A 12,066-nucleotide genomic window follows, 5' to 3' on the forward strand; every position below is an offset into this window, starting at 1 on the left:
TCGTTTCCACTGCGCCATGATGGGAACTCCCTTAATCTTTTAATGACAGCTGTCACACTGGCTTAGGGCTTTTCCTAATACCTCCTTTGCTTGATCACTTCTTTTAGAGACCCTATTTCTAAATGTATTTACATTCTGAGTTAGTGGGGGACTGACTTCAATGTATGAATTTCAGGGAAACACTGTTCGGTCCATTAACAGCCACCTTCCATGAAAATTCTCTAGCAGTAGTGAGGAACTTAGCTATGATCTTGAGAAGCAAGCACTCCTTTCCAGATGTCAGTGATTTGCCAAATTGTCCTTAACAAGTACATCCTTTTTCTTACCTGTAAGTGTTATCCTTTCTATATGACCTGTTGATAATACTGGCTTATTTCAGAGGGTTTTTTTTTTTTTAAGTATGGAACTGCAAGAGAGAAGGACCCTATAGTCCTCCCCCTCCATGTCCTCTGCCTGCCTTTTTGTCTTTAGTCAAAGAATAAGATTAATCAGAGAAGTGAGAAAATCAAACAGGACAAAATAATGATAGTTTAGTCAGTAAGCAAAGTCGAGGACCTTTAGTTTCTTCTCAAGGGCTAATGATAAAATAATATTCTGAGCCATATCCTGTGAGCTGTCTTATAGATACTGAAATCTCCACCAGGTGGAAGATGTTAACCACATGGTGACAAGACTGTATCTATGACAAAAGCTGCCACAATTCTGAGAATTGTCCTCAAGGAAATGGGAACAAACTGACCCTGGATGGAACTGAAAATTAACTATACTTGAAACAATTAAGATAACACTGGTCAGACTGCCACCTGACCAATTTCTAGATGACTGTCGGAGCAAACTGTGTTGTTTCTATGTGTTGTCCCCTCTCTTCACCTATAAAAGCTCTTGCTCCCTGATTGTCAGTGGGGGGAATTGGCCTCTGAACAGGAGTTTCCCCATCCCCCCACTCTCTGTTGCTGGCCTCTGAAATAAAGCAAGCTTTCCTTTCCATGACCTTTGCCTCTTTACTGGTTTTAGAGAGGCGAGCAGCTGTACCCACTTTCGTAATTTTTTAGCACCCATTATGAGGCTGCTGCAGTCTCGCGATATTAGGCTCTCCTGGAGAAAACCAAATAGAGGCACAGCCAAGACAACGTGCTGCGGTGGCTGTGATGAGCCTGCTGCTTGTGGCTAGCTGGCTCCCAGAGGGGGATTTTGGGGGAATGTTTCTGTTTGCTGCCTAAAGCAATTGTTTTGGGGATCCTCCCAATTTCTCCCCTGCTCAGCACAGGCTGCCAACTTAAGCTTTTCCTTGGTGGAATGGAAAGATGGATCTAGACAAGCTGACAAGCTCCAAGACCAAGTAAGTCCACCAGTGTGTACCTGGGCAGATTTCTCTTTTGAGCACGAAGCACTATTTGGGCATTTTTCCAATTGGTTCTGCTGTCTGTCTGCCATTGAGGACAGTTTGTGAGCATGGAAAGCTATCTGGGCATTTTGCTAGTTAGTTTTGAACTGTATCTGATGTTAAGGACCATTTGTGTTGAAGTGTTTGTTTGGGACTGAATCTTGGAGGATTCAGGTCTGTCTTCTGAGGTGTGAATATGTATTCCATTTGTGTGACTGGTATTTTTGTTGCCTTTATCAAGATGAGAAGTTCATGTTCAATTCATTAGAAGGATTTAAGCTATGAAACAATGACTAAAGAAAAAGATTTTTTTTTAAATACTGTGTGGCCATCAACAGTATTCTTCAAACTCTGGAAAAAATTGGTTAAGATGAAACTCTTTTGAAATTCTCAAACTGGTTATTTTTGCATATGTAGTTAGAGAAAACTAGCTTAATAAATTTTTTTTTTTAGAATTCTGACCCCAAGAGAACAAAAATATACTTAGGAGAAAAGTTGAAGTTAACACTTACATCCTTGAAATACAAACTCAGTCCACTTTGCCTGAGACTTCAGCCTTGGTTACTAGTAGAATTTAAAACAAATTTTCTTTTCCACCAGCCTTGCCTCTTTATTGACTTTAGACTGGTGAGTAGCTGGACTCCATTTTTGGTAACAGAACCATGCAATAATGAAACAGTTAAGAACTGGTGACGTATTAAAATTCTTATCTATTCATTTTTACCAGAAGGAAGAATTTGACCTAAGGGAAACTTGTTATGCCACAGATTTCTTTTTTTCTTTCTTTCTTTTTTTTTTTTTTTTTGTCTTTTTGCTATTTCTTTGGGCCACTTCTGCGGCATATGGAGGTTCCCAGCCACAGATTTCTTAATTTCTCTCCTGTTTACCCCTCTTTCTTTCTTATTCCTTGTAATACTAAGAATTGCCTCAGGGGCAAAACAAAGGTGTAGATCAATCAAGAAACACTGATTTCATGTGTTTTTTTCATCTTGCTGAGTTCTTTATGTGTTTTTCAGGAAATTGTAGAAACTGTTGAAAGAGAGCATTGCAAAAATGGAAAGTTCTTAGCAAATGATTTACTTTAGGAAAGAGATCTTGTTGAAAACATACCTTCTGAAATTATCTGAACTTGAGCATAGAGTTTAATGCATGTTAGAATTCCACTGATTAGAAATTTGCTGTATTCTTTGTCATATCTTTGCTATGTCTCTGGGGTTTGAATTTTACTATCAAGCTGTGCAGTGTGTATTGAAACTAGAACAGATATCTTTTTATCCTTAGGCCTTGTGCTTCCTTGTCATCCTGACTCTGCTTTATCACATTCTACTCTGCTGCATTTATTCTCAAGTGTATTTTATCTTTGTTATCCTCCCTCTTTGCATTTTACCTTCCTATTTCATATCTCAGTAGATTTCTTTGAAGGAAAGCAAAGGAAAATAGTTCAGGCAGCAAGCCTAGGAAGTAGAAGTATCCATATTAATACACCTCATTTCATGGGCATATGTGACCAAAACAACAATTCATTTGGAGATTGATTCAGTAGTTCAGATTTTACCATGTAAAAAATCTCTAATAGAGAATATCTGAGATCAAATACACATTTAATGACAATTTTTTTCCCCTTCAATCTTGATAGTGTTGAAGTGTTGAGTACTTTAAATCTAGGGAACAATTAATCTTTGTATGTCTGTTAGTCTCTTGAGATAGTTTTTCAAAAAACTTAAAGGTTAGTGCTACATTAATTGATTTGGGAGAAAAAAAAAAGCCTTGCTGAATTTCGACCACTTTACCTGTACAACATAACTAAATTTGGGAATACTGAATTAGTAAAAGTAGTTGACAGGCAAATTTATCTTTCTCATTCCCGTTCCATTTCCTTCTTACCATGGTTTCTGAAGTCAAGAGTCACTTAGTAAACTGGTGACGAAAATGAAGAATGAAATTGAGCTGTATATTTATCACCCCTTTTCTTTAGAAAAAACATCTTATTAATTGTGTCACTAATACAGCAAAAATGATAGTAATATTTATATTAATATCTATCATTTGTTGTGAACTTATTGCCTGCCAGGTACCATGCATTATTATATCGCTTAAGCTTGAAATTAAAAATGTACTGTTTTTAAAAAATTTTACAAAAAAAAATCAAACTAAAACATTAGAAAGACTTGGGTCACACAGCTGCTAAATGATAAAACCAAATACCCTGTTTTTCTCCAAGTACTTCTCAGCATTTTAAACCATTTTGATATAAATAGCCAATAGACACATCTAACTTAGGTTATCTGTTCATTTGAAAAGGACATTTTTGATGATAAAAACAATTTACTGTCTCAAAAACTCTACTTCTCTGAAATGTTTTTCCAATAAGTATTTAAGGAAAGATATTTTATAAAAGTGTAAGTTGACTTAGAAAAAATTAATGTATTTCTCAAATGCAGGTAATAAGGGAAATGGGAATTAGGTATTCTGGAAGAAGAGAGAAATTGTGTTAGAATATTAAAATTTTAATAATGTTCTGTTCCTTGCCACAGATGTAATACTTATCTTTGAATCTTAGGATAAGCCTGGGGAGGTTTATTTCGAATTGGCAAAGAAATTTTCCTTCAGCTTGGGCTTTCTTATTTTTTGGACTTGAACTTTTGTTTATCTGATTCTGTTTATATTTTTATTCTTTTATGCCTTTTCTTGCTTTCTGTTCCTACTTCCTCTTTTATTTTCTTAGTTCTCTTCCCAGAGGATTTCCTTTCAGAATATAGGCATATTTCTAAGAAAATGGTATGGGGAATGGGCTCCCCAGAGCTCTGGTCTTAAGAAATAAAATAACTCAATATTTATAAGACAAGGAAGCAGTTCCAGACCTGGTTAAAAGTCTCGACAGAGATGTTGAATTGTTGGCCTGCTATTTCCTAACTTCTTCATACCAATTAACACTTCACCTGTATGAAAGTATCAGAAGTCTTTTGGAATGTGAAGTTAATTAAAATTTTAGGACAATTGAGTGTTAATGTTTGGTTTGGATGTCCTGTCTCCAAGAAATTTTCCTTAAAATGCTTTAGGTCTTGAAATATAGCAATTTCCCACATTATCAAGATACATCACGGAAGAAAGCTGGGCCAGCACACTGGTCCTATGTAGAAGTGAGGATGGGTGTCAACATTGATTACTGGAGATCTCCCAAAGGGGAAAAAGTTCAAATAAAATAGCACGCAGGACGTTAGTATCATTCAGATAACTAATATGTATTTACTGATGGACCATATATTGAATAGTTCAGATTTGCAAAAAATTTGAAACATAAATCTATCAGCCTATGCATACTGATGGACCTGTGATGACAAAGAGATGCCTTTAACTGTATAGAGTTTTCAGAGTTTCAGTGCTAAAGGGTGTAGTGAATTAGCAAAGTTAAAGCCTCTGACTTTAACCCCTGAACTTCATGCTTTGATATGAATCTTTGGGTTACCATGGCAACTGTTGCCACCAGGAGACAGGTCCACAGGGGATGATCTCTTTCTCAGGCTTCCCTCACCAATCCCAAGTGCTCTCTTATATTCAGGCAGGTGTTTATGTTGGCAGCCCTTAATTTTGTTGTAGGCATTAGAAAAGTTCCAGAATTTGGTGATTTATAGGCAAGAACAAATATAAAATATTTCCAGTTTTTGGGATGATTGCAGTTGTTGGTTACTAAGGACAGTGTTTTGTTTTATTTGGGGAAGTGTTGGTAAATTTTGCTCAGAGATTGAGATTATTTTTGCCAATAGTTTATCTAACATGGCTTTACTGTGGGGATTTCACAAGCCAATAGCATACAGGATAATGTCTTAATAAACCAATAAGGAAATAACACACTCCAAACAAATAATAGAATAATTTACACTCTTGTTCCAGGCCAGGGCATATGAAAGGAATAGAGTCCAGGTGTAGCTCAGGTCCAGGTGTATCTTTTCTACAAGTTTCAGTTTCTCAGGTGAGTCCTGCCTTGACAGCTAAGAGCTGACATCCATCTGATAGCAAAAAATAATAGTCCCTTGTTGCTAGAGCACGTGACCAGGGAACTAGGGTGCCACTGCTCTGATCGCCTTCTCAGGCCGCAGCAGGGTTTATCACCACTGCCTGTAGAGGAGTTGCCTGTATCATGGTAGGAACTGTGCCCCAAGGTCTTTTGCCCACTTCCAAACACTTGACTGTTCTTACCGACTCTTGAGTGTTTATAATCTCAATGCTCCCTCCCCATATTTGCTCCTTCATCTGTTTTTATTGATACCCCAGTGGCAGTGGGCGGGGGGGGGGGTGCGTCAGTTGCTGAGCTCTGAGTACTAATCGAAGACAATAGGTGAGATGATGACATCCTAACACAACCTACTTCACTCTTACATCAAAACAACTCTACTTCTAAAAATAACTTATTTTTTGTCTTTGTCATAAATAAATGGATTAAAACAATTTCACCTAAGTCATAAATAAGTGGATTAATAAGTGGATTTGAAACTATATCAAACAAATTCTCAACAGGCACTCTCCCTGAGGGTCTTCTAACTTTGAGACGTAGGATCAAATTCGTTTATCTCTGCCATGGTTTACATTCCACTTTTTGAAACAGAAATGTGTGCCTGTGTCTGATTTAAATCCTTGGGTGACTGATGTATTTTTGCTTAAAGCAGTCTTGGCCAGGAAGTTGCCTACTACTACTTGCACATATACTTCTGTTGCTTTTCTGGCTTTTTTTTTTTTAATTGGAGTCTAGTTGCTTTACAGTGTTGTGTTAGTTTCAGGTGTACCTCAAAGTGATTCAGTTATATTTGCTGGCTTCTTCTCCAGTCTCCTTTGATGGTTTCTCCAGACCTAAAACTCACAGACCCACAGGACTCTTTACTCTAACCATATGATAACTTGTGTCTACTTGCTTGCCCTCTATATCCTGTTCAGAATCCTGCAGTATTTGTGACAATTGTGAAAGGGAAAGATCAGGTTTTTCACTGTGCCATATTCTTCTTCATAGGATGTTTTACAGTCTCAATGCTGCCTACACCTGGAAAATTTCTTGTTTTGTTAAAAATCTCTTGGGAGACACAGACAAAATATTTTGAATTTAAGGAGTTGGATGTTCTCTCATAAATGGTAAAATATGTTAATATTTGTGCACATACACATAAATATAAATAAGAATATATAATAAATATATATTCTTATGCCTATTTCTTTTAAGCCTGAACAAATTCAAGGGTAAAGATTTAAATCTTTTGGGAAGGTAGTATTTGCTGGTGGATCATCTAACTTCTATAAATTTTCAGTATCCATACTTATTTAGAGGCTTTTACCTAGACTGTTTCTCCACAGCAGTAGGTACTCTTAAGAAGATGTTAATCCATGTGGTTATAGTTGCATATATGCGGAAGACATTTATCCAAGAATTTGATTTTAAATCTGTATTCGTTATGAGCGAGTATCAAGATCGTTACCTTCCTCCCTCTGTCCCATTGCTGCCCAGAATTTCTTTTTTTACCTAACTTTCCACTTATCTCTATTTTTGGACTGTGCTCTGGTACAAAGAAGATTGTGCAGTTTTGAATTGCTAAATATTTTTTTCACCCTAAATCAATGATCTGGAATTTTGAATAACTTACTTAAAAATCTCTTGAAAGTTTTAGTCATTTTTTTCTCTCATAGCTAAGACAGATGATGAAACTAAAAATTCATCTTAGTTTGGGGGAATTGTCATTACTGGATTATCAGAGTCTTGAACAAAATGCTTCAAGCACTGACTCACAGCTAAATGTTTTTAGAAAAATAGTGTGTGATTTTTAAAATATCTGATTAAAACATGTTGAAATATGATATATTGGCATAATAGAGAATGGAATGGATTTTTTTTTTTTGGTCTTTTTTTTTTTAGGGCCACACCCATGGCATTTGGAAGTTTCCAGGCTAGGGGTCAAATCAGAGCTGTAGCTGCAGGCCTACACCACAGCCACAGTAAAATCTGAGCTGCTGCTGCAACCTACACCATAGCTCTTAGAAGTGCCGAATTGTTAACCCGCTGAGCGAGGCCAAGGATTGAACCCTCATCCTCTTGGATACTAGTTGGGTTCCTTACCACTGAGCCATGATGGGGACTCCTGGAGTGGAATTTTTAAAATTGTAATTTTGGGATCATTTTGGAATGTTATTTCGTGCCTTATGAATTAAAGTATAATGACAATGGTAGAATGAGTATAAGTAGAGCTATGTTAATCACTGACAGTCATTGCCTTTTGCAAAATGTTAGGTAGAAACAGGAATGTTGAGAGGTTGGGAAGACACTGTGAGAAGGAAATTAGATACAGACAAACTAAGAAATACTATCATTTAAAAGATTGGAATAGACATCACCTAAAATATGCTACAGATTTATTCATTAACAAAGGGTATAGCAATGAATTCCCCCTCTCATTTTAAATATTTTGTGTTACTCAAGAAAATAGGAACCCCAGTAGTTGTTGATGTTACGACATTCTTTTCCTTCAATGGGAGATTTATTCATTAATTAAACAAGACCTTTTTGAATACTTTATTGAGCACCTAATATGTTAAAAGCCCTCCAAGTGTTTTTACAAAGTAGAAATCTAGACAGAGTGGTAGAGCTTGAAAGAATCTTGGAGATTGTACCTGCATGTGACTTTTTTAACAAATGAGGAAATAAGAGAAAGGCAATGTCCAATATAAGCTGAAAGAGCTTATAATCTCCATGAATTAAAAAAAAAGACTTGTTCTTATGAAAAATTACATAAGAATATTAAGCTAGTATGCTACAGTAGTAGAAATAGGAACTTTGGAATTTAACTCAGTTTCTTATTAGCTATGTGGCTTTTGGCTCTCTACTTTACTTAAGCCTCGGAAGACTTCAGTTTTCCTCATCTGTAAAAACCATACCTTGTAGATTTGTTTTGAGAATTGGATGTTATCATGTTTTTAGAATGATTGGACACATCCTGAACATGAGAAATTGTCAATAAATGGTAACTGTTATCATTACCATTGAGCTAATGTTGTCTCGGACATGCTTTACCTGTGTCTTAGATGTCAATTGCCCTAGGAAATTGGAGTCTAGGAAGGCAGTGTCAAGGTCATTTTTTCCCCCTTTGCTCTCTCTTGTACTTTCCCTGTTCTTTTCCCTTCCCATCCCTTTCCCAAATAAAATGACACCATAAAATAACTAAAGAACACACTTTTCTTTTATATCCTACCAGTGTCCTCTGCACAGTTTCCACATGCTCATATCCACCAAATGTTTATTACCCTAGAGGCACAGGCTCTTAGGATATGGTGACAATTTCTTTGTAGACTATGATGAGTTAGCTTCCGTGGCTGAGTCTGTCAGAACAATAACATGATAATTCCAATCTTCAGTAATATGCAGCCAGCTAAGAGTAGCTGTCACTTCCCTTTTAGAAAAACTTCAGTATTTTCAACTTTAGTGTTTTTGTGAAACATGTTTTTGAAATAAGTAGTTATAAAAATAATTTCCCAACGAGCTTCATTTTCTGAGGACAAGTAAGGGCTCCTGTCCCTATAGAGATGGAAAGAAGGTAACTGCTCCAAAACCCACCCCTACTGCAATATCACAAGGTACATCATGCTACTTTTTGATTTCTAAGTGGAAATTTTTTAATACCATTCTTTCTCATTTCATTTCATTTTTCTTTCTGTATGACCTATCCCTTACAACCCTTTTTGCTTGAGGTTTTGATTGCCTTGCTGTATTATTTTTCAACCTTTTTACATATTTATTATTCCATAAGCCTAGATGTTGATTTTCTTTCATACTTGATTTAATTTATTTTGTGAGTTTGTGTTCAATTTATGGATTTTGAGATAAATCTCTCTCATTGGTTCTTTACACTATAGACTGCATAAAATCTGATTTATAAAAGTTCACTTTGTTTTTGATGTAAAAGCAAATATCACATTTGATTTGGCCTCAGTCACATGGGGTTATTAAGGAGGGGAAATGTTTTTGATACTAGTAAAATTAGCCCTTTTGATTTTCAGTTGAAGCAAAGAAGAGGGAAATTGACATTTGCCTGAGTTTGATATTTGAGCTGACTCTGATCTTTGATTATTTTAAAATGTTTATGTAAATCTGAGTCCTGTCTAAGCAATCTACTATTGGCAGAGCTTTAGCAAATTAGCAACCATAGCAGAGCCAGATGCTTTTAAAACTAAAGCCACTTACATATTTTTTAAGAAAAAAAAATCTTTTTTAATGTAAGAGCATAAGAATAGTGGCAATCAAAACAATTTCATTTCAGATTCTATGACATTCTCATGAATGAGTTAGGCAAGTCCCTAGGATCTAGTCTATATCAGTTCAGAATATCCATCTTTCACCTGTTAGGGCCTTCTAAATTAAAATTTGTAATATATACATGGGTATTGTGTAGCCTCAGACATAATGTATATATGTCTTTAAGAGATATGTGGATATATTTTATTGTGATTATTGCAGGGCTCACAATGAGGATATTCTTCACCTGGATCTTTTCAATATTCAGCAAAATTTATCAATTTCAAACATTTTATTAACAATTCTTATATTTTCAAGAGTTTTTTTCTCTCTCAATATTTTGTCTAGTTTATTTCTTTTTTTTTAACATTTATTTATTTATTTATTATTTATTTATTTATTTTGTCTTTTTTTGCTATTTCTTGGGCTGCTCCTGCAGCATGTGGAGGTTCCCAGGCTAGGGGTCCAATCGGAGCTGTAGCCACTGGCCTACACCAGAGCCACAGCAATTCGGGATCCGAGCCGCGTCTGCAACCTACACCACAGCTCACGGCAACGCCGGATCCTTAACCCACTGAGCAAGGGCAGGGACCAAACCCGCAACCTCATGGTTCCTAGTCGGATTCGTTAACCACTGAGCCACGACAGGAACTCCAAAGACTTTTTTTTTTTTTTCCTGAGCCACGTCTGCGACCTACACCACAGCTCGCGGCAACTCCGGATCCTCAACCTACCGAGCAAGGCCAGGGATCAAACCTGCAACCTCATGGTTCCTAGTCGGATTCGTTAACCACTGCACCATGACGGGAACTCCTTAGTTTATTTCTTGAGGTCTTATTAATTCAGAGAGTTTCTCTTTTTCAATTGTCACCTGTAGTATCTTAAAAGTAAATGAAGAAGATAACTGTTTGGAGCTTTGGAGGAAGAAGTGATATCAGATGAATTCTTCTAACTAAAAAGGGGGATACAATGGAAAGAAAAAATTACTCAATATAATGCAATTTGAATAGTTCTATAATTATTAAAGAATTAATATGTTTAAAACTTCAGAAAAAGATGTCTCAAATATACTCAGATGATATAACTGTTGGATTATACCAAATATTTGAAGAATTAATACCAATTAGACACAATTGCTTCCAAAAAAAAAAAAAAACTCTTTCCAGAAAATAGAAAAGGAGGGGACATTTTTCATTCATTTTATGAGACCAATATTAGCACGATACCAAAATTGGACAAAGAAAGTACAAAGAAGAAAATTACAGATAAATATCCTCATGAACACAGACGTAATAGTATTCAACAAATATTGGCAAATTGAATTCAGCAATATGTAAAAATAAACACCACAGCCAAGTGCAAAGCTGATTCAACATTAAAAAAAAAAAAATCAATGTAATCCAGCACATCAGTAGACTAAAGTCAAATGATCATATCAAGTAATATAGAAAAACATTTGATAAAGTTCAGTATCCATTTATGATAAAATCTCTCAGTAAACTGGGTAGAAAGGAATTTCCTAGATTTGATAAAACATCTTTAAAACACAAATATCATCATACATATTGGAGAAAGAATGAAAACTTTACTCCCAAAGTCTGGAACAAGGCAAGACTTCTACTCTTACTACTCTTATTCAACATATTGCTAGAAATCCTAGCCAGCATAATAGAGCAAGAAAATGAAATAAAAGACATACAGTTGGAAAGTAAGAAACAAAGCTATCTCTATATGCAGATGACATAATAGTCTATGAAGAAAAATACCCCCAAATGACTCTCTATAACCCTCAAACTTCCCAGAACTGAGTTCAGCAAGGTAAAAGAATATAAGATCAATATAAAAAAATCAATTATATTTCTGTATACTCAGTTTTCCTGGATATCTCTGATGTATACATGTTCTGAAAGATCTGTTTGATTTTCTCCTTTTAATCTCTGTCATGGCTATGATGGCAACTTAATTCTCAGACCAGCTTGAAAAATCTAGAAGGGTAAGGGAAAATTTCACCCTTCCTCAAAATCAACATTAACATGTATGCCTTTCTGGAGCTTATGTTCTAGTGAAAGAAAATAAAAAGATGAATGGATGAAGGAAGGAAAGGATTTTTAAATGTATTGACACACATTAAACCTTTCTAGATTGGAAGATGAGTAGAACTAATTATTCTCTTGTGATAAGACCTCTGACCTCTAATGTTCTTTATTTTTTTTCATTATTTAGAACAAGAAAAACTGGAAGGAGAGCTAATTAAGAGAAAACATAGCCCAAACCTCTCCTGAAGTTTTTCGAGCTATAAGCTGGTATAAATTCAGGACATTGGAAAATCTTTGGAATGGGGTGTGGAAGGGAAGTTTAGGAGCTAAATTCGATATTCATTCCAAGTGATATTAGATGTAGAAAACTGAACTAAAAA

The 12,066-nt window shown here is 35.7% G+C and overlaps 1 long non-coding RNA gene across 1 annotated transcript in view; it reads left to right on the forward strand.

Annotated features, from left to right (window-relative positions):
* The first annotated feature begins 1,125 nt into the window (after positions 1–1,125).
* LOC146401690 (uncharacterized) overlaps positions 1,126–12,066 on the forward strand; it is a 565,997-nt gene continuing 555,056 nt past the window's right edge. The window contains exon 1 of the long non-coding RNA XR_014809241.1: positions 1,126–1,339. This is a non-coding gene — a long non-coding RNA (uncharacterized LOC146401690). The remainder of the gene's footprint in view (positions 1,340–12,066) is intronic.

Source organism: Sus scrofa, chromosome 7, assembly GCF_054392235.1.
Source record: "Sus scrofa isolate SSC_HxYL_T2T_F1_AM1 chromosome 7, Sscrofa_HxYL_maternal_Yorkshire_Landrace_v2.0, whole genome shotgun sequence".
In the NCBI taxonomy this organism is placed as follows: domain Eukaryota; kingdom Metazoa; phylum Chordata; class Mammalia; order Artiodactyla; family Suidae; genus Sus; species Sus scrofa.